This window comes from Marmota monax, unplaced genomic scaffold, assembly GCF_021218885.2.
Source record: "Marmota monax isolate L192 unplaced genomic scaffold, Marmota_monax_Labrador192_F-V1.1 WCK01_AAM20220418_F8-fsc00154, whole genome shotgun sequence".
Lineage (NCBI taxonomy): Eukaryota > Metazoa > Chordata > Mammalia > Rodentia > Sciuridae > Marmota > Marmota monax.
Genome location: NW_026691933.1, coordinates 2,954,947 through 2,981,599, shown reverse-complemented (window position 1 = coordinate 2,981,599; position 26,653 = coordinate 2,954,947). Strand labels below are relative to the sequence as shown.

The window sequence follows — 26,653 nt, the reverse complement described above, 5'->3', positions numbered from 1 at the left end:
CTCACTAAACACACAAACTAGATCTATTTAAGCCTCAACAATACTTCCATATATAGAATGAATGGGGTAGAGAAAAACCCCCAACTAATAACCAGGCCTCAAGTAGGAACAATCAGATGGGGACCTCAGGTCCCACTTTTGGTTATCTACTTAGACAACAACAACAACAACAACAACAACAAAAAAAAAAACAGAGAGAAGCCCCCAGAACAAAAAAGATAACTGAACACCAAAAGATACATGTATAAAAGAGGAACAGGAGGAATCCAATCCAACTGATGCATGCATCTAAGATATCTGAAAACATGAGGAAATAGGAAAACAAATGTCCCATCCAAAATCCAACAAGGGAACTCACAGATATGGAAGTGGATATATGAAAGACTATGAAAATAATCATTAAAATGTTCAATGAACTACAAGACTATCTAAGGACTGAGTTAAGAGAGCAAATCCAGAAGGTGAAAGGCCGTTTCACTAAATAAAGGTATTTAAAAGAAACCAATCAGAACTCCTTAAAATGAAAGACATAGTGAGTCAAAAATTCCACATAGCTAATATAACAAAAACAGCATGGTATTAGCAGCAAAACAGGTATGAAGACCAATGGCATAAAATAGAAGACACAGAGACAAACTAACATAAATACTCATATTAGAAAAAGGTGCCAAAAATACATTGAAAAAAAGATAGCTTCTTCAACAAATGGTGCTGGTAAAACTGGAAATCCATAGGTAGTAGACCCCTCTAACCTGGGTGTCAGGGGGAACCTCACCACACCCCAAATTTAACCCCTGTCTCACACCACACAAAACTCAACTCAGAGTGGATCAAAGACGTAGATATTATACCAGAAACACTGCACATATTAAGAGAAAATGTAGGCTCAACACTCCAGTATGTCAGCTTAGGAACCAACTTTCTCAACAAGACTCCTAAAGCAAAAGAAGTGAAACTTAAAAAAAAAAAATCAATAAATGGAATGTATCAAACACAAAACCTTCTTTACAGCAAAGAAAACAATCAAGAGCATTAAACAAGAACCTACAGAATGGAAGACAATCTTTGTCATTCACACCTCAGATAAAGCATTAATTTCCAGGATATGCAAAGAATTCAAAAAGCTTAACACCATAGTAATAAAATAATAATAATAATAATAATAATCCAGTCAGTAAATGGGTTAAGTAAATAACAGTTCTAAAAATAAGATATGAAAATGGTCAACATATATATGAAAAAAATGTTCAACATCACTAGCAATTCAAGAAATGCAAATTAAAACTACACTGAGATTTCACATCATTCCAGCCAGAATGGCAATTATCAAGAATACAAGTAACAATATGTTGGTGAGGATGTGGGAAAAAGTTAACAAATAATACATTGCTAGTGAGACTGCAAATTGGTGCAAACACTCTGGAAATCAGTAGAGAGATTCCTCAAAAAACTAGAAATGGAAGCATCATTTCATCCAGTTATACCACTCCTCTGTATATATCCTAAGGAGTTAAAATCAGCATACTATAATGATACAGTCACATCAATGTTTATGGCAGCTCAATTCACAATAGCTAAGCTATAGAACCAACCTAGATGCCCATCAACAGATGAATGTATAAAGAAAATGTGGTTTATATACACAATAGAATATTACTCAGCCAAATAGAAGAATATTACATTTTCCAGTAAATGGATGATTATAGAGACTATCATGCTAAGTGAAATAAGCCAATCCCCTAAAACCAAAGGTCTAATATTTTTTTTCTGATATGTGGATGCTAACACACAACAAGGGGTGGGAAAAGAATGGAATTTCAGTGAATTAGACAAATGGGAAGAAAAGAGATGGAGGATATAAAAAGGAAAGTTATTTGAGATTAATGGAATTAATTCCATTAATCTCAAATAACTTTCCTATGCACATATATGAATACACCATAGTGAATCTCATCATCATACTCATTCTCATCATACTCATTATATCAAAATAGATTCTACTGTCATGTATAACTAAAAAGAACAAATAAAACATTCACTTGGAATTAACTTAAAAGTATCACCAACAGATTAAATTGCATAGAAAATAGAACTTCAGGTCTTGAAAACAGTGTATATGAACTTGAATATTTAATATGCAATAAAAGAAAAAAAGTAATAACCATGCTCAGAATATACAAGAACTCTGGGAGAACATCAGGAGACCAAACCTGAGAGTCATTTGGATAGAAAATAACATGGAGATGCAGGCTAAAGGCATTAAAAACCTTTTAGTGAAATAGTAACAGAAAAATTTCTCCACCTTAGAAATGAGATAGACATCCAGATATAGGAGGAATATGAGACAACAAATAGACAAGATAAGAAAAAAAACTATCCAAACACATTATAATCAAAAGAGCTATCTAGAAAATAAGTAAAGAATATTAAAAGCTGCAATAGAAAAATGGCAGGTAATATTTAGAGGTACATCAATAAGGCTCACTTATGATTCCTCAACTCACACCGTAAAAATCAAGGAGAGCCTGAAATTAGATATGCCAAGCTCTAAGAAAAAATGTCAGCAAATATTGCTATATCTAGCAAAGCAATCTTTTATAACCAGTGGAGAAATCAAAACTTTCCATGATAAGGATAAACTAAAAGAATTCATGACCAGTAAGCCAGCACTGCAAACAATAGTTGAGGATACACTGCACACAGAAAAACTCAAAAACAAATTTAAAGCTCCCAAATAGATGAAGTTCTTTTTTTTAAAGAGAGAGGGAGAGAGAGAGAGAATTTTAATATTTATTTTTTTTAGTTTTTGGCAGACACAACATCATTGTTTGTATGTGGTGCTGAGGATCAAACCCAGGCCGCATGCATGCCAGGTGAGCATGCTACCGCTTGAGCCACATCCCCAGCCCTATAGATGAAGTTCTTTAGAAATGCAATTAACTAAATGAAAATCATGTCAGAATTAAATATATCAAACTAACTAAGATGGCAGAAATAACAATCATCTATTCAAAATAACACTGAGCATATGTGTTCTTAATGCCCCAATTAAAAGTCATCAGAATGGATTTAAAAACATGATTTAAGTATATGATGTTTGCAAGAGACTCATCACATAGGCAAAGACATACACAGACTGAAAATTAAAGGATATGAAAAAATATCCCATGCAAATGAAGTCCATAAACATGCAGAAATAGCAACATTTGTATGTGTCAAAGCAGATTTTAAGCAAAAATATATCACAAGAGATAAAGAGGGTCACTCTATAATTTTAAAGGAAATAATTGATCAAGAAGATATAAAAATAGTAAATATACATGCCCAAATACCAGTGATGTAATTACATTAAATTCTAGAGAAACCCGAATACCATAATACTGAACAATTTCTCCACACTCCTATTACCAATGGACAGGTCATTCAAACATAAAATTATAAAGATATTTTTGACCTAAATAATGCTCTAAATCAAATGAACCTAAAAGACAGCTACACATGTCTTATCCCAAAACAGCTGAATTCATATTCTTCTCAGTAGCTCATGGATTTTTTTTTTCCAAAATAGACCATACTCTAGGTAACCATGTAAGCCTTAGCAAACAAAAAAGTTGACATAAACCCATCAGATCATAACAGAATTAAACTAGAAATCAAAAATAAGAAAAACTGTAGAAACTCAAAAAACTAGAAATGGAAGCATCACTTGGAGATTGAACAATGCTCTTTCAAATAAGGAATGTATCAAAGAAGAAATGAGAGAAGAAATAAGAAATTCTTAGAAACAAATGAGAACAGAGATACAACATATCAGAATCTCTAAAATATCATGAAGGTATCTCTAAGATGAAAGATTCATAGGTCTGGGATTGTGGCTCAGCAAAAGAAACAATCTGTGAGGTGAATAGTGGCAGAGTGCTTGCCTCACATGTATGAGGCACTGGGTTCAATCCTCAGCACCACATAAAAATAAATAAATAAAATAAAGATATTGTGTCCAGCTACAAATTAAAAAATATTTAAAAAAATATAGCATTCATTGCTTACATTAAAAAATTAAAAGATCCCAAATATATAATCTAATTATAAATCTCAAGGCCATAGAAAAGGAAGAACTAAATGCTAAAATCAGTAGGAGACAGAAAATAATTAAGATCTGAAATGAAATTGAGAATAAATAAACAATACAAAGACTCAATGAAACAGAGTTGGCTCTTTGAAAATAAAAATAAGGTTGATCAATCTCTAGTCAAACTAAGCAAAAGAAAGGTAGAGAAGAGAGCCAAATTAGAGATGAAAAAGGAAATATCACCATTACTTCTGAAGGGATCATTGGTTATTTTCAAAATGTATACTTGAATAAACTGGGAAAGTAGAAGACATTGACGCGTTTCTAGACATATATGACCTGTCCAAATTGAACAAGGAAGATGTAGAAAACCTAAACAGACCATATCAAGCAATGAATTTGAAACAACACTAAAAGCTTTCCATAAAGAAAAGCTCAGGTCTGAATTCTACCACACCTTAAAGAAAAACCAACCTCACTCTTCTTAAAACTATTCCATGAAATTGAAAGGGAAGGAACACTCCCAAGTACATCCTATGAAGTCAGACAAAGATATATAAAAGACAGAAAACTAAATACCAATATCCCTCATAAACATAGATGAAAAAATTCTTAATAAAATATTAGCATCTAATAGAAGAAAAAGTAGGCCCTAATCTTCATCATGTGAGATTAGGCCACAACTTCCTTAATAAAACTCCTATAGCACAAGAATTAAAACCAAGAATCAATAAATGGGATAGACTCAAACTAAAAAGTTTCTTCTCAGAAAAAGAAACAATCTGTGAGGTGAATAGAGAGCCTACATCTTGGGAGCAAATTTGTACCCCTCATATATCAGATAGAGCACTAATATCTAGAGTATATAAAGAACTCAAAAAGCTAAGCACACACACACACACACACACAAAAAAAAAACCAACAACAAATAACCCAAGCAATCAATGGGCCAAGGACCTGAACAGACACTTCTCAGAAGAGGATATACAATCAATAAACAAATATATGGAAAAATGTTCATCATCTCTAGCAATTAGAGAAATGCAAATCAAAACTACTTTAAAATATCATCTCACTCCAGTCAGAATGGTAGCTATTAAGAATACAAACAACAATAAGTGTTGGCAAGGATGGTGGGGAAAAAGGTATACTCATACATTGCTGGTGGGACTGCAAATTAGTGCAGCCAATATGGAAAGCAATTTTCCAAGATTCCTTGGAAAACTGGGAATGGAACCACCATTTGACTCAGCTATCCCTTTCCTTGGTCTATACTCAAAGGACTTAAAAACAGCATACTACAGGGACACAGACACATCAATGTTTATAGCAGCACAATTCACAATAGCTAAGCTGTGGAACCAACCTAGATGCCCTTCAGTAGATGAATGGATAAAGAAATGTGGCATATATACACAATGGAATATTACTCAGCAATAAAAGAGAATAAAATCATGGCATTTGCAAGTAAATGGATGGAGTTAGAGAACATAATGCTAAGTGAAGTTAGCCAATCCCAAAACACAAATTCCAAATGTTTTCTTTGATATAAGGAGGCTGATTTATAGTGGGATAGGGAGCAGGAGCATGGGAAGAATAGACGAACTCTAGATAGGGCAGAGGGGTTGGAGGGGAAGGGAGGGGACAGGGTTTAGCAAGGATGGTGAAATGTGATGGACATCATTATTCAAAGTACATGAATGAAGACACGAATTGGTGTGAATATACTTTATATACAAGCAGAGATATGAAAAATTGTGCTGTATATGTGTAATAAGATTTGTAATGCATTCTACTGTCATTTATTTTTTAAAAACAATTAAAAATAAAAATATTAGCAAACCATATTTTAAAAACTAATTAAGAAGATTGTATACCATAATCAAGTGGGTTTCATCTGAGGAATGCAAGGTTGGTTCAACATTTATAAACCAATCAGTGAAATTCACCATACATGTAAATACAGTTGAAAAAAAAGAATTGTATGATTATCTCAATAGATGCAGAAAAGGCCTTTGATAAATCTAGTACCCATTCATGTTGAAAACAGTCAAGAAGCCAAGAATAGAAGGAAGTTACATAACACACTCAAAGCCAACATTCTACTAAATGGAGAAAAACTTAAAAGAATTTTCTCTAAAATCAGGAATACAACAAGGATAGTCACTCTAGCCAGAGAAGTCAGATAAGAGAAGAAAATTAAAGGGATATAAATGGGAAAGGAAGAGCCCAAATTATCTCTGTTTGATGATGACATGTTCCTATATCTAGAAGACCCGAAAAACTCCACCAGAAGACTTCCATAACTCATAATTTGAGCAAAGTATCAGAATACAAGATCAATTCAAAATCAATAACTTTCTTGTACTTTAGTAGTGATTCTGATGAGAAGGAAATCAGGGAAACTCTCCCCTTCACAATAAGCTAAAAATACAGTACAATAATTGGGAATTAATATAACTAAGAGGCAAAAGACTTCTACAAAGAAATCTCTAGAACAATGAAGAAGGAAATTTAAAAAGACATTAGAAGATTGAGAGACCTCCAATGTTCTTGTATAAGCAGAATTAATATCATCAAAAGGGCCATACTACCAAATATACAGATAAATACAATCCTCATCAAAATATCAATGAAATTCTTCAAAAACTAGAAAAAAAAACATTACTTATATTCATTTGGAAGAAAAAATAACCAAATTAGCTTGAGCAAGAAGAGTGATTCTGGAGTCATCATAATATATAATCTCAAATTATCCTACAGAGAGCTACAGTAACAAAAACAGCATGGTATTGGGACAAAAGAGCCACAGAGATCTACGGAACAGAAATGAAAACACAGAGACAAACCCACACAATTGTAGTCATCTGATACTTGACAAAGGTGCCAAAATTATATGTTGTAGTAAAGATAACCTTTTGGCAAAAGTTACTGGGAAAACTGAATATCCATATGTAGAAGAAAAAAAGTAGACCACTATCTCACACTCTGCACAAAAGTCAAATCAAAGTGGGTCAAAGACTTAGGAATTAGAAACTTTGCTACTGATAGAATAAAACATAGGGTCAACACTTGCACATATTGGTGCCGGGACCAACTTCCTTAACAAGACCCCTAAAACTCAAAAAATAAAACGAAGAATCAATATGTGGGATAACATCAAATTAAAACACTTTTGTATAGCAAAGGACACGATAAAGAGAATGAAGTGAGAATCTACAGAATGTGAGAAAATCTTTGCCAGCTGCTCCTCTGATAGGAGATTAATATCCAGAATATATAAAGAATTTAAAAAACTTCACGGTGAAAAAGCAAAAACAGAAAAACAAAACCCAAAATACCCAATCAATAAATGGGCAAATATTATTTAAAACAAAAAACCAAAAATGCCTAACAAAAACATGAAAAAGTGTTTAACGTCTCTAGCAATCAAGGAAATACAAGTCTAAACTTCATACTTTAGTCAGAATGGCTATGATCAAGAATACAAACAATCATAATTCTGGTGAGAATGCTGGGGAAAGGTGCACTCAGACACTGCTGGTGGTACTACAAATTGTTACACCCACCCTGGAAATCAGTATGGGGATTCCTCAAAGAACTAGGAATGAAACCACAATATGACTCAACTATTCCATTCCTTGATACTTATCTAAAAATACTAAAATCAGCATAGTACAGTGACACAGCCACATCAATGTTTATACCATTGCAACTTACAGTAACCAAGATATGGAGACAGCCATGTGTCCATCAACAAATGAATGAATTAAGAAAATGTGTTATGTACACAATGAAGTTTTACTCAGCCATAAAGAAGATGAAATTATAGCATTTGCTGGTAAATGGATGGAAATGGAGAACATCATGGTAACTGAAATAAGGCAGACTCAGAATATCAAGGGTCTAATGTTCTCTCTTATAGGCAAAAGCTAGAGCAAAGTAAAGAAGAAGAAAAGCGGTGGTGGGGTGGGGGTCAGTCCAGATGCCCTAAATACAGAGGGAAGATCAACAGAATAGGAAATTGAGGGGTAAGGAGGAGGGATGGGATAGGGGAAGAAATGCAGAATGAATTTGATAAAATTATGCTGTGTGCATGTATACATATATCACAGTGAATTCCATCTTTATGCATATCTCTAAATCACCAATTAAATACATAAATTAGGAGAAGATAGATCAGTAGAAAAGAAGAAGGCAGATAGTAGGTGGGGGTAGGGGGGAGACTGGGGATTGAAATGAAGTAAATTACAAGCATGTGTGATTACTTAAAAATGTACTAAACTATTATATCCAACTATAATGCACTGATTTTAAAAAAATACCTAGACTCCACAATCAGACTCTCTAGACTAAACTCTGGCTCTGGCACTTCCTGTGACTGTGGGCAGGAAGTGTATTCTCTCTTTGCCTCAGTTTCCAAATCTGTAATGTGTGACTAATATGAGTGAACCTTCCTCATACTAGTGTGACAATTGTTAAATGAGTAGTTATTTGAAAAAAGCTTACAGACCACTCCCCATTTTACAAATTGGAATGCCGAAGCCCAGGAAGATTAAGGAAATTCACCAAGCATCACGCAGGACACCCAACATACTGATGTCAGGTCACTGCTTCTATCCTGTGAATACCCCGACCTGTCTGTGGGCGTCAGATAGTTCATCACGACGGTGTCTGTAACATTTGCATCCTTGGCAGAGTCTCATCAGACTGACCCAAGCAAGTCGCCTGAAGGGAATTCCCTCTTTCTTTTTTGTTATAAGTTTTTAAACTGATTGCTGATGCCAGAATGGGCACCAATGAACTGATCAGGGGAGTGCTGTTGACCACCTTCTCTGTGCAAGGGAGAAGAGCTACCTGGCAAGACTCTTCACTTCAAAGAGTTTGTGGCCAATTTATAAATGGACAGATGAAATTTATTCATGAGACATTCTCAGCAAAAGGTATATTTTACTATTATTTGCCACTTTCTACAAAAGAGAAAACAATTCCCGTTACCTTGTGGGCTGGCAGAACTGGGAAAGGAGACTTAGGTCAAGTTTTGGAAGACTAACCAACAAGAACCCCAAATTATATCCTTGGGGCAGAGGTAAGTTGGGAAGGAATGGTGTGTGTGTGTGTGTGTGTGTGTGTGTGTGTGCGCACGTGTGCATGTATGTTTGTGTGTAGAAGAATATTTCCAAGATATTAAGGAAAGAAAATAAGGCAGCAAAGGTAGCTCAAAGACCAAGTATACACAGCTCAAAATGAGGCATTGAAATGCTAATTTTATAGGTTTAAAGTGAAACCCATGGCCTCATCTGGCATGTCAGAGCACAGGCCCTTTAATATTTCCTAAGTGGGTATAATTTTGCTTTTTTTTCCCTAAGTGGGTGTAATTTTGCTATTTTCTTAAGTGGGTATAATTTTTTACACAGATTATCTGAACCAGGAACTCTATAATATTGGGTGCAAAAATCCTTTCTACACAATTTTTTTCTTCATTGTTTATTTTTAAGGATTATAGGATTATCAATATAAAATAAAAAGCTTCTTACACATGTGTGTTTGGGTCAGTGTTCTTCTAATGGTGAGGAATAAAGGGGCTCAGCCTGAGAAAGGGGCCTTCTAATTACCATCTCACTATTTTGATTCTAGGTTTCAAAGTAAATGGCTTAAATTTTGTCATTTATTGAAAGATCTGGGGTCCAATATATCATTTCATAACATTTTGTCAGAGCTCTGTATTCAATTGCTATAATATAATTTCCTTCTTATACATCCTTCAAGCAAGTTTTTGAGTTAAAACAGATACATAACTAATAAATAATGTTATTATTTCTCTCCTAGACATGTTTGCTAGATTGAAAATAGCCATCTCCTAGACTCACTATATTTCTGTAACAACAACAACAACAACACAGCTCTAGCTTTATTGGACTTACATTTTATTTTATTTTCCTTTCTCCTCTCTTCCTCCCTCCATCCCTCTTTCTCTCCTTTTTGTGCCATGAAGTTATCCTGTCTGTTTTTCCTAAATGCCTTTCCTATAATTTTTATGAAAAGGAAAAGAAGATTAGAAAACTGAATAATGGGGAAATTAAGAAAAATACCCATGTGGTGACTTCGAAAAATTAATTTTTCCAAGTGCAGCAATACCTATAAAAGTTTTATTTTGCTTCTTTTAAAATATAGGATAAGATTTGTCTTTGAAATGATTATTGAAGCTTTTAATTATATATGCCTTATATGACTTTTTATCACATTGGATAAGTCTGGCAAGCAATTTGGATTTTCAGTGGATATTTTTTTCTGGATTCTTTCAGGTGCAATTAGAATTTAGCCACATTCTGTTTGAAAGCCTGAGAATAACTAAATGATGTTATTTACCATGATATCAGCCTTTACTTAGCAACTGATTTGGTTTATGGAACATCAACAGGAACTGCAGTGCATAGTTACAATACCTCTAAGTCCCCAGTCCTTGAGAAGGTGTAGTCAGGAGAATGTTCATTTGCCTTCCTGTTAGACCATTTCATCCATGGATGACAATGAAAAATAAAGGGGGGGGAAGGGGGGGAATTCACATGAACTGAGGACTAATAAGCCAGATATTTTCACAGTTTATGATCTATGTATTTCTTTTTTCTTTTTTCTTTTTTTTTTTGGTTCTTTATAGTTGTACATGACAATAGAATCTGATTTGATATAATTATACAAGTATGGAACATACTTGTTCTAATTAGGCTGCAGTAAGGAAAGACAGTGGAATGAATCTGATCTACGTACTTCTGACCAAACTGTATCATCATCCTTCTTTTAAGTCAAATACTCTGAGGTTAAGAGAAGTTAAGTCAATTGTGCAGATTCACAGAGCTAGTAAATAGTGGAGCCGAGGTAAACTTCAGGTGAGTTTAACTGTGAAGACTACCATCTTTACACTGTATGCTCTTGCCTTGGTTGGAATAGAAGTACTATCTTTTTTTGGTAAAACAGAGTTAAATAATGGAGATGTGAGTTTCACCAGCTGGTTAACCCAAAAATATTCCTTAAGAGAAACTCAGGCCCAGAATCTTCACATTGTTCTTACCCCACCCTACATGGCTACCTCTAGGCCTGTCCTTTTCCTTCGTCCATGCCCTTATCTCTGGGAAGGAATGACTTTATTGGTGAATAACTAAGAAAAGTTCATGTGTAAGAAATACCCATCAAAGTATCTATAATTTCATGATAACAAATACTGGTTGTTTTTGACGGTGTTTGGACTGGACCAAATATGCTGGTTTGCATAGTATGATCAGCAAAACATCTTCCTGGGCTAAAAAATGAAAACACAACAAACCAACAAAAAAACTTTAAAACATCTCTATAAAACTAGGCATCTGTATAGATGTATGTAGGGAAGAGGAGAAATATCCCTGACTGTTGGAAAAAGCAATAGAAGACCAGAAAGAACAATAAAGACAACCAGAGGTTGCTAAACCTCTGCATAATTGCTCTGTCCCAAAGCTCAGGAGAGCAGGTGCCATTAATGGCAGGATAGAGGTGTTGAGGAGTTAGATGACCTGGGTTTGAGTTACAGCTCCCCCTCTATGTCACTGTGAGTGAAGACAAGCAACTCTGCCTCAGTTCTCCCATCTACAAAATGGGAATAATTAAGATACCTACTTCCACAGAGTCATTCTATCTCAGATGCTTGGAACAAGTCCTTTTATACAGAAAGCACAATGTGTGAGTTGGTTCTCAAGGTTTTTATGGAACTGCCTTCTAAATTAGTCAGTAAAAGAATCCTGCAAAGATATAAGGAATCATTACCTTTGACATTAATCAGGAAGAGGCATTTGCCAAAAATGCATTTCAAAATCTAACAGTAATTATTTTATTATCATAATTCACAATTTTGACAAATTCTTCAAGGGTCAAGGTAAGATGAAAGTTGTTAAGTATATGCTGGTTTTAAGCACTGACCATCAGATATAGTGACCAATCTGTGGTTTTCCAAAATCAGGGGGTTGTTTATTCATCCCTCTTTTTCTGACAGCTTTTTAAATATTGTGCTTTAAAGTGCCATCATTGAATACAAATAGAATTCAGTCTCTCCCCTGTCCCGCCCCCTGCTCCGTGAGTGTGTACCTTGGCCATAAATCATTATCTATTCACTGGATAAACATCTGAATTCCCTAGTGTCCAGCAGCCCACTGATTTCACTAAAAGGTTGCCTCATGCAGCTCTGAATATGAGTCGGGCTTCTGAATGGCCAGCAAGATTTATTTTCCCTTGTGGTGGAAGCTGATATATTTTACTAAGGCAAGCCCCCATACAACAAAGGAATAAATACACGGGGAGGATTATTTACATAAACTAAGTAAACCCCATCAATAAATCCCATTTATTTTGTTATCAGAGAACCATCCTGTGCCCTTACCCAGCAGCAGACTGCCTCTCTGGACTTTCTCACTTCAGTGCACACTGGAGCGTGCCACCTCAACCAACAGCCAATCTGCTCTGAAATCAATGTCCTGGTTTTACATCAAGAGACCTTGACCTCTTTAAACAACAGACTTCTGGGGGTAGGAGGCTTCCCATAGAGCTTCAGCCTCTGCACTTCTATCGGCTGTTGGCAGGAGCGCCCCACTTGCTTCTTGTTGTTTAGTTTATAGTTGGCAAGCAGGTGGTTTAAGAAAAACTTAGGTAAAGCAGAGTTTCAATGTTGGCACTCCCAGTTTCTGGCTGTCACAGTGTTTCCAAAAGTCTTGGCACAGTTAAGCCTCAGTTTATGAATCTGTAAAATGAAGATAAATACCATTTACATCCCAGTGTTTCACAGGATTAAAATAGGTAGCACAGGTGGTGTCTAGTATAATACCTGCCATGTGTAGGTACTAGTTAAATGTTTCCTTCCTTCTTTCCTTTTCCACTTCCATCTTTCCTTTCATTTTCCCTACTTTTCCTTCTCACATATCATCTTCAGTTTGCCCAGGACTCCTTGTGTGATTCTCAGTTACAGTATCTAGGCTGATTGTCACTATCAGGACCTGAAATATGTTTTGTTTTGTTTTGTTTTTTACCTCCAGAAATCTGAAAGTCAATCTAAGATTTTTCCCATCGAACCTCTCTTCCTAGTCATGGCATATTTTCCAACAGTCATGATTCCAATTCCTTAGGTTTTATCTTTATCCCAAACTTTGTGATCAATTTTTATCTCCCCAAGACTATTCTTGTCATCTCCTGGGCAAAATTACCAGCATGTGGAAAGTTTTGGTCAAGGCCATAGACACTCAATAAATACTTGATCAATAGGATGCATGATGGCCTAACTCCAGGGATTGATGGAGTATGAGATAAAGATTCTGAGTACTAGCTATTTGTGAAATCATGTTAATTAAATATATAAACAAGCTTGGATTCCACAAAGACATTAAAGTGGTGGGAAAAGAGCTTGGGTTCTGGAATCATAGTGGCTGTGCTCTGTTTCCTCCAGCAAGTCTCAGAAGCTCTCTAAGCTTGAGTTTCCCATTTGTAAATGAGTGACAGTAAGGGGGTTCTGGAGTAAATCAGAAATAGTCTCTAGGACACTTAGCAGAGACTGTCATATCTTAAGAAAAACAAACATTGAGTAATTCTGTACTGATCTGAAAACACCTGTTATGGGATGAATCATGTCCTCTACCTCAAATTCATGTGTTGGTGTCTTTACCACCACTAACCCAGAATGGGACTGAGCTTGGAGACAGGGTCTTTAAAGAAGTAATGAGGTTATGGGAGTGGCCCTTCATCCAGGGTGTCCAGTTTTCTTTTAAGAAGAGGAGATTTGGGTAAGTACACAGAGGAAAGAGCATGAGAAGATACTGGGAGAAGAGGACCATCTATAATTTAAGGAGAGAGGCTTCAGAAGAAAACCTCCATGTCGACAACTTGATGCTGGATTTCTAGTCTCCAGAACTGTGAGAAAATGAATTGCAGTTATTTAAGCCCTGCCAACCAGCTCTATCAAACTAGTATCCCACCCCTTGCAAAGATCATTTCCAACTTATCCCTGCTATGCAGGGCAAGAACTGACATTCAGTATGGGCTCCACCCATAATAGCCCAGTTGAATTTAATAAACAAAGTGTTCTGTTTTCTACTTTCCTCATTTTTAATTTTTTTTAATGCTTCTTGATAAACAACATTGCCAAGCCATAGTCTGGCCGTATATCAGACAATATGTTTGCACTACATGAAACCCCTCATGAGCATATTTTGAAAAACAGTATCTTTTGACATACTGTCTGCCTTGATTTCCTCTTTTTTTTAAAGAGAGAGAGAGAGAGGATTTTTTAATATTTATTTTTTAGTTTTCAGCGGACACAACATCTTTGTTTGTATGTGGTGCTGAGGATCGAACCCGGGCCGCAAGCATGCCAGCCCCAAGCCTTGATTTCCTCTTTATTTCCTAATAATTCAAGGGCTTGGGTTCTTGGTGGTTTTTCTCAATGAATGGCCATCTGCCATGTGTGAATCTTCTGAGTTGCCAGAAATCAGTATCTTCTCAGATTCTGAATCACCATTTGGCCAACCTGTTTGCAACATGATCCCAAGGGCTCCCCAAGCTTCCGTGGATCTGGTGCATTCTGTGATTGAGAGTTTGACAAACATGCACATTCCAGTGCTGATCTCTGGTGGTAGGGATAGTTAATATAGCCATGTCTGTACTATTCATGAGGAAGGTGAGGTCTACTCAGGGTCTGTTTCTCTGCAGCACCACGCCTTTCTATACAGAGCCCTTTCCTTTGTCTTCCTGGCTCTGACAGTTGTTTTTTCTATGACCTCTAGGGTTTGTTAGAGGTTTACCTGAATTCCCAAAACATGAAGTCTTGCTTCATGTCTATGACCCACCAACTTTTCCTGTGAGGTCACATTTTATCCAGCTATAGCCCACAGAAGCTCTGACCTACAGGTACCTGTAACTCAGAAAATCGATAAAGAAGGGCAGTGTATGCTGACGAGCTCCAGCAGCGAGTTGAAGCAGGATTGCTTTGCCATTTTTTGGACTTGTGAATAGATCAGACCTCTCTACACTGTGAAACAAGCTCACTGAGATCTATGCTAAAGTTCTATAAGTGGCAGAAATGAATTAGTGTCACAGGATCTAAGAACCCGTAGGTGTCCTGGTTCCACGTGGATCCTGTATAACACTGGTTTTCTTTCTGGTGTAGCATGTTCAGTGCTGTGCATGGAAGTGGCTCCTAAGGGTAAGAGAGGGAAGTAGGAACTCAGGCCCTTGAAATATATCTGGATGTATAAAAGCAGACTGACTGGAGCCAGGAAAATATCTAGGAGTCAGTAGACAAGTCAGAATAGGGGAGTCACTTGGGTGGTTGAAAGTAGGAACATGTGTAGCAAAAAGAAGTTGTACAACCTGAATTCATTGAGTTTTTAAAAGTTTCTGGGTGTTATGCATCATTTCTTGCCTTACTTAAACTTTTTCAAATAATAGTAGTTTGAACCAGTAAATTCCTAAATTCTGTTCTAGTTCTAGAATTCTAGTCTGTTTTACTTGTGAGGTATCACAGTCAGTGCATTTTAGGAGTCCAGGTAACAGATCCAAGATTCCAGCAGCATGAAGACTTGATAGCTGAAATCAATGTCCCTTCTTGGAAAAGGAAAACTTTTTATTTTGTTTTCTACGAAGGCAAGAACAGGCAAAACATCAGGTATAAGGACAGATCTTGAAGATCACCTTTGTGAGTGCTATTCATTTTGATTGCACTCTCTTAACTCAAGAGCTTTGGGACAGTTAGTAGAGGATCAGCAGTACCTCTGAGCTTTGGGTTTAAATTTAACTGTCAAACCATGAATCATGATTGTAGGATAATTTAAAAATAAAGAATGGTTGCAAATGGATGTTTTCATATTTTAATTTTTTGTTGGTATGTTACAATTATACATAATGGGATTTATTATGCCATGTTTCATGCATGCACATAACGTAACTTGCTTAGTCTCCTGGAGTTTTGTACCTGTAGAATGATATAGTGAGGAACTAATCCTGTGGGAAACAAAAATATTCTCTGAATAGTCAGATGAAGTGTAATCACACATGCAGCAGTGAATTGTCAGTTCAGGACAGAGGGGTTACAACCTGCAGATCACTCTCACCTCCTGTGCCTGGCAGAGAGATTTTCCTTCCTAACTGTCCTTCCTCATCCTCTCAATAGTTCCCCAAATCTAAGACAGAACACTGATCAAAACAAAAGTAGAGAAAGCACCTGCCACCAACACCCTCAGTATGGTCTTCCCAGTGCTCTTCAGTTTCAATCATGAGTTGAATCAGATGTATATTTACTGTCTCTCAGCACCAGCTATATGATTGCAAGATCTAATGCAAAATGAAAATTCCAGGCCACTTCTGAAAAGTTAAGATGGTGCAAGCACAGCATTAATCCCAGTACAGGTCCCTTCTAAGCACAGGGTTATGTGGACTTCTGCAGATTGCATACCCATGAAGCTGGCCTTGTTCTTTTCTGTTACTCTTCTGCTCTTCTGCTTTCCAGGGTGCTGGTTTTAGACTCTGAGAATTTCAACAAATCTTCCTAAGCAATCTGCATACATCATTCTCTTGTACCATCTTGTTACAAACCACAGACAATTTTATTGAAGTGAGGAAAAGGCATTGTAACAAATTTGACAATGTTTGTTGGCTCACATTTTCCATAGAGAGGCATCCTTAGGGTACTAAGATCATTCTAGATACCCTCCTAAATCAGGAGTTCTTACTGAGGGTGAGCTTCAGGATTACTTAGGATGCCTAAGGATTCTAAATCTGTTAACCTGCCTTTATATATGCCACTGAAAAGGCTTTTCAGCAAATCACTGGTAAATAATTACTTGAAAACTTTTATATTTATCTATTATTTTATATATTTGGTAACTTGCTTTATCTATTTTTTTTTGAGACATGTAGATATAAATGTGTTTGTGTGTGTGTGGGGGTGCATTTTTTTTCCTGCCCCTTGATGTCAGAATCCATTTAAACTTCTATTTTTTAGAATGTTTTAATCATCAATCTGGTTTACAAATTCTATATGGTGATGATTATCCACTTTGACTCAGTGAATTTATTTGGTGTTGGAGCTAGTGGAGGCCACAAAGTAATTATAGCAACCAACCAAGAAAAATAAAGGGAATGAGGAAATGACACAAGTATTGACAATATTTATTGTAGCATATGGCTAATGTATAAAGAGGTAATAGAATGATGTATCTCAGGGGATCTTTCAAAAGGAAAATTACTTGAATTAACTTTTCAGGCAAACCGAATTATGCATTATGCCCCTCCTGTAATGCTATACAAAGTCAATGTTTGTGAAGAGCAGAGCTGGGGGCTATAAATCAAGCCTTTCAGAAAAACTGTTGTGTCTGCAGGGAGTTTTTTCTTTTTCTTTTTTTTACCTTTGCTTTTTTGGCTTTTAGATAAATGAAGAATTTTCTCAGCAAATTATTAATTACTCCTTCTTGCCTATAGAATCGAGTTCACTGTAGTTATGTAGGAGTCAATGGTATTCAAACTGCAGCTTTTGATGAAGTAATCGGCTGCTTCTGGGGCCTCTTTCAGCTGCCCTGGGCGTGCTTCACATGTAAACGACTGCCAAATGGATTCTTTCGACATTCCAGCCAATTAAAATACATTTAAAGTGCAGCTGGTGGAGAGGCAAACCGTGCAATTGTGCAGAGAACTTCAGGGCAGTGATACAAAACACAAACTTTGCGGACCCTGGCTCGGGCAGCCCAGCAAGGCAGTGGAGAAGTCATAAAAAGAGGCTGACTATCTTTAGCGCTTGTCAGAATTCAGAGAGGACACTTTGAGGACCACCTTAAAAGACACAAAAGAGGGAAGCATGTTTGTTAGGGTGTGAGTTTTCTCTCCTTGCCTCTTGAAACTCAGAGTGTTGGCGGGTTGCCCAATGTGGTGCTGCATGCAAATATTGACAGAACACAGCGGTGTTTGTTAAACCGGGTCCAGGGAAGCCAGTGATTAAAACTCTTGAAGGAAGATCCGAGAACCCCAGGAATTCTCAGTAGCATTAGAACATTGATCGAATGAAAGAGAAAGCAATGAGTGGGCTAAAGAGAAACACTCAACGTCTCTGTCTGCTATGCCTTTTCGGTAAGGACAGAATTTTCTTTTCTTTGTTTCCCCCCTTGAATGCTGATGTTAGTGTAGAGGACAGTGCCCAATGTGCTCAGTTTGCTCTTGTCCTGAGCTCTGATTTGCAGAGCATAGCGATTGCCTGTGCTCCCAGAGAAGGGATCACACTCTGTGTGTAAATAGACACAGGCATTTCAGCACGTGGAGTCTGTGAGCACTTTTGCAAAACTCAGAATGGTGCATTTAAAAATGTTTGCCTCTGCGGATGGATTCTGGTACTTGTTGCTGTGTGTCCAGGAGATTGACAGTGAATAGATTTTTTTTTTCCCTTGGAGCCAAAAATTATGATCTACAATAACTTTAATTTTTCTTTAATGTTAATTGTTGTCTGGTTCCTTCTGCTCACAGTTATGGATTTGAATAATGTTTCTTTGTTCGTTTTCTTCTTGGGTTAATAGTCAGTCAAAACTAAGCATTCTGGTTTCTAAAAGCAAAGCCAAAATGTTTAGAAATGCCTTCATTAATCCTAACTTTCTTTGGAGATGCTGCTAACTGGGGAATTTGTTTGGAATCACCCTTAGATTTTGAAGAGGCAGGTGTAGTTGTAATATGTTTTGGTGCTGCTAACTCAATAAATTCCCAGCTCTGCACTTCATATTCTGATGCCGGTCTTAAATACCTGAGAATGCTAAGTAAATGTACGGTTGAGCGGGAGTAATTGATTCCCTCCCATCAATTGACCAATGAAAGATCTTCAAAGTTCCTGATTGTTTCCTATGTTAACTTGTCACGATTGGCCCCTTCTGGCTTCAATTTTGTTCATTGCAGACAAAGAATCTTGCACATTTCACGGTGGAGGATCACATTGCAGCGTCCTGAGCTCAGTTAAATGTGCTTTATTAATCTTTAATGTGCCAGTAGCTCTGAGGCCATGCCAAGCGGAGACTTTCCAAAATTCTCCAAGCTACCTGCTGCCAAGATAAACGGTGGTAGGCCCAGAAGGGATATTTTAAGGAAACTTGCAACAGCAAAGTTTTACCCATTAAGTTCGTCATGAATCAATGAAAGAAAATTAAATAAGAGATTTTAGAAAGAGCTGAGGCAGCTTTCAAACCTCTATGTGAAAGGTCTACTGAGGTGAATCCATCTCCTCATACACACAATGGTTGATGCTCCGGGTGGGAAAGAGAATAGGTGTTCTGTTGTGCTCACACGGGGCTGTGTTTATGAAATGGGTGCTGTGTGAACGGAGGCATGTGTGAACACAGAAAGCTTTCCCGCCTGTGGCAGTGTCTGAGTCCAGAGAAAAACAAGGCTACACATGTGGTGTGCCGCCTGTCCAATGCAACCATTTCAGACATACCAAAAGAGCCAGAGATGGGCGATGGCTACAGACATCCATTTGGACAAAAATGCAACTTTGTCCAAAAGAATATTTGAAGGGTATACTTCAGGAATCAGAACAATGAGATGACTTACTGCTTCAGTGGGTCAGGTCCTGAAGAATGAAAGACTGTAGCCTCTAAGGGCTTTGAGTTGCATCATTTGGGGATGCAGGTAAGAAGCAAGATGATACTTCCTTTGGATATTTCTTATAAGCATGGACTTCATCTGCCAGGATTGATGTAAGGAAAGCACTACATGGAAGTAGGAAGGTATTCCAAGGTCCTTTCTGATTTAGGGCTAAAGATATAAAAACTTTACAAATATGGCCAGGTGATAATCAGGCAGGACCAAGGGCAGGGCAGGGGGACTCAATTAAGCAGATGGTTATGTTGCCTTTAGAATCAAGTCTAGCCTCCTCCCTAGAGTCTACAACAGGGTTGACAGACTACAGATCATAGGCCAAATACTGTCCGTTTTGTGTTTTTGTGGCTAAAGTTTTATTGGCACAATGGCCACACCCATTTATTTACATATTGTCTATGGCTACTTTTATGCTACCACAGTAGGGTTGAGTCACCACAGCAGAGATCCTATGACCCCACAAAGCCTAAGACATTTACCATCTGTCCCTTTATGAGAAAAGTTTGAGAGTCTGGTCAAGAATAATGCTTCTCAGACAATCAAAAGTGAAGTACTAGTTTTGTTTTAATTTTTCAATTTGTGATGGATGGATAGTTTAATTAACTATTATAAAAATGTTGTTTGAATGTTATGCTCGTGTCCAACTGCTATGAAATTTCCGGGTACTTATTCTTAATTTTTGGACTCATCATGGTTAGAAGCAAACAGTTTGCAGACTGGCAATATCTGTGGATCATATTTTTTGAGGAACTCTGCCCCCCACTTAGTCTTTCAGCTCACCTTGTGCCATATATCCCAAATCTCCAATGACACTGTTCTCTGCTCTGAGGAGATAATACAACAAATTCTTTCCCATTTGGGGACCCTTGTCCCCCATGTTTGACTCAACCAGAAAATTTGGTTGATTAACTTTAGATCTTCATTTAAATTCACTTCTCTAAGGAGGCCTTTTGGCCATTCCACCTGAAAAATCTTTCCTCATTTTATATCACTCTTTCCTTATTACAAATAATACTTCTTTTGCTTATTTATCTGCTTATTTTATATTTCTCTGTAATGGTCAGGATTCAGTAATTTATAACATAATCCATTTTGGCTGGTTTAAGCAGACATGAGTCCAAACTCTTATAGAAGGAGGAGAGGAATATGCAGTATTTCAAGAGTGGTGGTTACAACAGCATGACAGAATTACCACTATGTCTGTGTTTTTGTCACAAATCTGGAAATCAGGGATCTGATGCCACACTGCTAACTCCAGGGTCATACTGCCTCTGCAGTCATTGCCTCCACCAAAATAAGCATCACTATTTCTCAAAACGCATGAAGGAAAGGACAGTGTATTGGAGTCTTTGTTACATATATGGACTATCTGACCCTTCTTGCAGAAACACCAGAAACAGAATGCTGTCATTTGAATATCACATAATTGTTTGAATATTCTCCATGGCCCATTGTAATTGAAGGCTTGACCTGCAGGGTGGTGTTATTAGGAAGTGAGGGAACCTGTGGAATATGGAAACTTATGGGAGATCCTTAGGCCAAAGGAGGCATGCCCCCAGAGGGATTGAGGGACCCCAGCCTTACCTCTCTCTCTGCATCCTGGTCCTGGATGTGACCTTCTGTTACAACATGCATTCTTGTTATGAAGTGCCACCATCCACCACCCACACCACAACTGACTTGTTTAGGTACCACATCTTTGAACTTTCAAAGCTGTGAGCTAAATAACTCTTTTCTTTTTATAAGTTAGTTGCCCAGGTATTTTGTTTTGTGATGGAAAGCTGACTTATATACACAGCATTTACATCATGATCCTCTCTGAATTTCAAACCCTACTATAGGTGTCTCCTAGGTGAAATATGCATCATAGCAAAACTCAAACTATGAGGAAGCCAGGGAAATTCCTGAGTTAAAATCTTCACATCTTAAGTGTTTTAGTTTCTCTTTTGGAATGGAATCCCCAGAATCTGCCTCTACCTTCTACTGGGCAATAATTCCCATGAAAGGTGGGGACCTTCTTAGCTTGTTCAGCTTCCTACACCGGTGCTAAGATCAATGTGGCATACATAGTATGCACAATAAATGGTGGTAATGTAAATACATGTATGAATGAATTGCATAGTTCCTGGAAGTCTGTGATTTATGGGAGTTAATGTTTGAATTCAAAACATTCAACCTGAGAAAGGTCTCTATGGTGGGAAATGGCCCTATAGATAATAATCTCACTTGGAAAACATGGTTTGTTTTTCAGTATGGTAATACATTCATGTAGGCACAATTTGTCTGTTAAGGGATGGTAATATTCAGATTACTACCCGATATTATCATTTGCTAAGAGCTTATTATGAACCCTACCCTACACAACATGCTATATCCTATTTAATTTTCATGAAGTTCTGATGAAGTAAGCATTTACTTTTATAGGGAGGAAGCAGAGGCTTTGCATGGTCAAATAGCTTCCCCAAGTCATAGAACTGGTGAGTGGTAGAGCCAGATTTAATACAGTAACTTTTTGAAATCTAAAGTTTGTGTTTTAAACCTCTAGTTGAAGCCCCATATATAAGTTGTCTTTGTGAATGTTATCTTTTCACCTAATTCTTTTGTGTTTTGTTTCCATTACTGTGACTGTCTTATCTATTGCATGAATCTACTTTATGTCCTAGCAAGGTGCAGTTACAGTCTAGAGATATCAAAATAGGCCTCTAGTATTCATCGATGAACATTGACGAACATCAGCAATGAATCTATGGTTCTGTAGATGAGAGTACAGAGGAAGCAGGAGAAAACTAGATCTACAATGATTAAGAGAATCAAAAATCCTGAATTACAGAATGTCCCTCTTGTTATTGAACTCATGCTATATATTAGATAAAAATGTCAAGTTTTTGAGTTCTATTTGGTTGAAATCTTACTTCACATGGTTTTCATTAAACACATTATATCTGACAATAAAAAGTTGTTATTTGATAACAGAAAATAAGTTGAAAATGATTTTTTACATATTAATTTTTTAACCTTTATTTTATTTATTCATTTTTATATGGTTCTGAGGATTGAACCCAATGCCTCACACCAGCCCTCTACCACTGAGCTGTAACTGCAGCTCTACGTTTTTAAAGAAAGAACTTGAAAAGATCTGTCTGAAAAAAAAGATAGGAAAAGGTGGGGTACCCAGGAAATATTATCTGACACATTGTACACTATGAGATAAACAACATAGAATCCTATTGCTAAGATATTAAAAAATGCTAAGCAGAAAGAGAAGCACTTCGAAGATGGTGTAAGAACCTCTCAAAATCCACTCCACCATGAAAGCAAGGAACACTGACAAAAATGAACAAAACCAATGTTTTTAAAAGAGATTAAACAAGGGCTTGCAACAATTGGAGGAGTATTTATTCAGTGATAAAAATTAATTTAATCTCAGTAGAAAAAGCAGAACTTGCCCTTTACCCATTCCCCATCCTCAGCTTGAAAACCAACAATTTTTCAAACAAAGTAACCATGAAAACCAGTAGCCAAAAAGTCGTAATAAGGAGCGAATCCTCATTTCCAGAAAATTATCATGATTTTACCTATTAGCTTCCTGGAAACTCTCAGGCCTTATCTTTATTTGACCTGACTTCAAACTCATTTAGTGCAAAGATCCTTTCTTCTTGGACACCTGTCACCAAGCATACCAACATACACTTTATAGGAGTCTGAGAAGAAGGAGATGTAGAAAGAGGAAGAAAGAATATTTAACGAAACCACAGCTGAAGACATGCCACATTAGATGAAAGGCATGAATCTACGTATTCAAGAAGCTCACTGAACTCCAAGTAGAATAAACTCAATACAAATGAATATTATTTAACTAGAATAAAGAAAGAAATCTTATAACTCAACATTAAAAAGAAAAGTTATCCAGTTTCAAAAATAGTCAAAGGATTCTGAAGAAAATTACTATTGGCCAATAAGCATGTGAAAATATGCTCTCCATCATTACTTATCAGAGAAACATAAATCAAACCCAAATGAGATTTGCTAACATGGTTATAATAAAAACATCAGTAATGGTAAACATTGACAAAAATGTGGATAAATTGGAACTCTCATACATTGTTAGTAGGAATGTCAAATGGTGTAGCCACTTTGGAGACAGCTTGACAATTCTTCAAAATGCTAATCATAATTTGGCAATTTCTCTCCTACATAGAAACCTAAGAACATAAACATATATCTGTATGAAACTTGTACATGAATATTTACAAAAGCATTATGCCCGCTTGCTAAAAAGTGAAAGGATGCCAGTGTCTATCAATTGATGAATCAATAAACAAAATGTGCTATAGCTATATAGTGGAGAATTATCCAACCATATAAAGGAATGAAGTACTGATTCATGCTATCACACAGATAACCTTGAAAACATTATCCTAAGTGACAGAAGCCAGACTCAAAAGTCCATAGAGTATATAATTTTATATAAAATGTTCAGAATAGAGAAATCCATAGAAGGGGCAAGTAGATTAGCAGTTGTTAGAAGTGGGTAAAAAAGGAGGGTATTAGGGAGTGACTGATACTGGGTATGGGGTTTCTTTTTGGACTGATGAACATTTCTTTTTCGAATTAGTGGTGGTGATTGCCCAACTGACTATACTATACATTGTTGAAAAGGAAGATTTTATTTATGTGGATTATATTGCAATAAATGTATTATTTAAAAAAAAATATTAAGGGAAGAGTTAGGTCCATCTTACAATGTTTTGAGTGTAAGCCAAGAGTGCAAATAAAGTTCTTTCCACATCCCATATATCAAATATATTAAAAATGTGAATCAAGGAAACATAATTTTAAACATGTTCTGTTTTCTTGCTTTGACAAATGTATCTTTGGAACAACTTTGTCCTGTTGGTAATGGAAATTCAACAAGGGCTTCAGTGAGGTCATTGAGCCCCTGTTAAAGTTATGATTGGAAGAGAACTTGGGAATAGAGTTAGTAAGCTGTGGTGAAGATCCTACCAGAGATTTGAGGAGGCCTCTAAACAATGTTACAGACATGGATAGAGTATGACCAATGCATTATAATAGCTAGATCAGCAGAGATGATATGGAAAGGGAAGGAGGGAAGAGAAGATGAGAAAGAAAGGCTAGCTAACCTTTACACTCTCCTTGACTCAGAGTGATATCCTCCAGGCTTGGTCTCCAGAGTTGCTACTGTTACTTTTCACCAAGAAGTGGCCCTACATTTCTGCATTCTTGTTTTTTTGGTCTTCTTGGAATTCAGCATTTCTAGAAGAAACAAGTATTGGCTAAGTAGGTATTGGATTCAGTTGTGGAATATGGGAAAGTCATATGTGTTAATCAGGTTATCAGTTTAAATTGGCAATCATATTTTTTCAAAGAACTGTGAAGGAGCTTGGTTTGGGCCAAATTTTAAAGGATCACATGCCTCTCCATTTAAGGCCTCCCAAAATGTTTAGATTGTTCCTCTTTTGTCCTGGCTTATAGAAATCCTACAGCAGGATTGACTGTTGCCTCTCTGTGTGGTTTATATGCCATGCTCTTTTATGCCTTTATCTACATCCTGTTTCAATACTCTGATGAAATATGAAAATGGTTGTCATGTGATAGTCTATCTCATAATTTAATGGGAAATATTTTATCAATATTTGTCAGAGTATTTTAATCTGTTTTCCAATTTAATCTTTTCAAAGAAAATAATATATGTAGAGATATGTATTATAAATTTGTTCACTATGATATTATTTATAATGATAAAGTATGGTAAACCACTACTTATCAATAGGAATATAATCAAGTAAATTAAGGACTAGAGAGAGCACTTATAAAATCAATGAGAAAAAATATGACTATCTAAATAAAAAATGGTTGAAGGAAAGAAAATGCAATTCACCAAGAAGTATAAATAGCCAAGCAGTATTTGAACATATATCCAGCTTCATCAGAAGTTAAAATTATGCAAACAGAAATAATGAAATACTATCATTTTACCCATTACTAGCAAAGATTAAGCTTCTGTGTCGATGAGAAATAATAATCAGGCATTCTCATTCACTCTTGGGATATATTTGCAAGAAATTTGGAAGAGAAAAGAAGAAAATGAGGAAGATGGCGGCGAGGGGAGTGCATTGCCCCTGTGTGCCGCGTCACTGTGTGGGAGAATGACGAGTCAGGATGGCTAAAGGCTATCTTGTTAGGAATTTCCAGCAAAAGTGGGGTGCTCCAGAACCTGGAGGAAGGATTTCCATTGCACGAGGATCGGCTACGGGGGCTCAAACGCGAGAGATTTCTCCGCACAGAGGGTCACCCTGCTTGTTCGGCAAATCGCCCCGCGGCTAGAGTCCGTGGCGCGCGCTGGGAAACGAGGAGATAGCGACGCAGGGATACAGCGCTGCAGTTTCTGTGGGCGTCTGCCAGCTGTGCAAGCACCGTACTCAGTGCTGAATTCTGGGTTTGAGACGGGGGAAGGAAGCGGTCCAATTTGGTTCTCCACACCGGTCAGACCACAGAGGAGGCCAGCGGCCACCATCTTGGAGAGCTGACATCACCATCCCTGTTTTCTACTGATCGTAGCTCATTCAGCCATAGAACGGGTAATTTCAGGCTGCCATTCGCCTGCGGCTTGCAGACAAATTACTCAGGCTCAGTGCTAAATAGCCCACGGAAACTGCTTCTTGGAGCCTGCTCTTATCAGAGCATGCACCGAGCACGGAGCGGCTGAGTTCTGGCTCCCGGAACTGCTCTGGCCCAGGGCTAAGGAGCCCGCGGAAACTGCTTCTCAGTCCGGGTCCTGCTGAGTACTGTGGAGGTAAATACCAACCGAGCCTTCGTGGGCAGTGGCAACAGGACTGAGACTGGGCTTGTGAGGGCAGGTCAGGACTCAACCGTTGCTTTGGTTACCCGGCAAAAGGAACGAAATGCTGCCATTCGCATGGGATACCA

At 37.1% G+C, this 26,653-nt stretch overlaps 1 protein-coding gene across 1 annotated transcript in view; it reads left to right on the top strand.

Annotated features, from left to right (window-relative positions):
* The first annotated feature begins 17,764 nt into the window (after window positions 1-17,764).
* Window positions 17,765-26,653, top strand: part of Nckap5 (NCK associated protein 5) — a 969,537-nt gene continuing 960,648 nt past the window's right edge. Inside the window, exon 1 of the mRNA XM_046447215.2 lies at window positions 17,765-18,196. The gene's annotated coding sequence lies outside the window, so the exon portion shown is untranslated. The remainder of the gene's footprint in view (window positions 18,197-26,653) is intronic.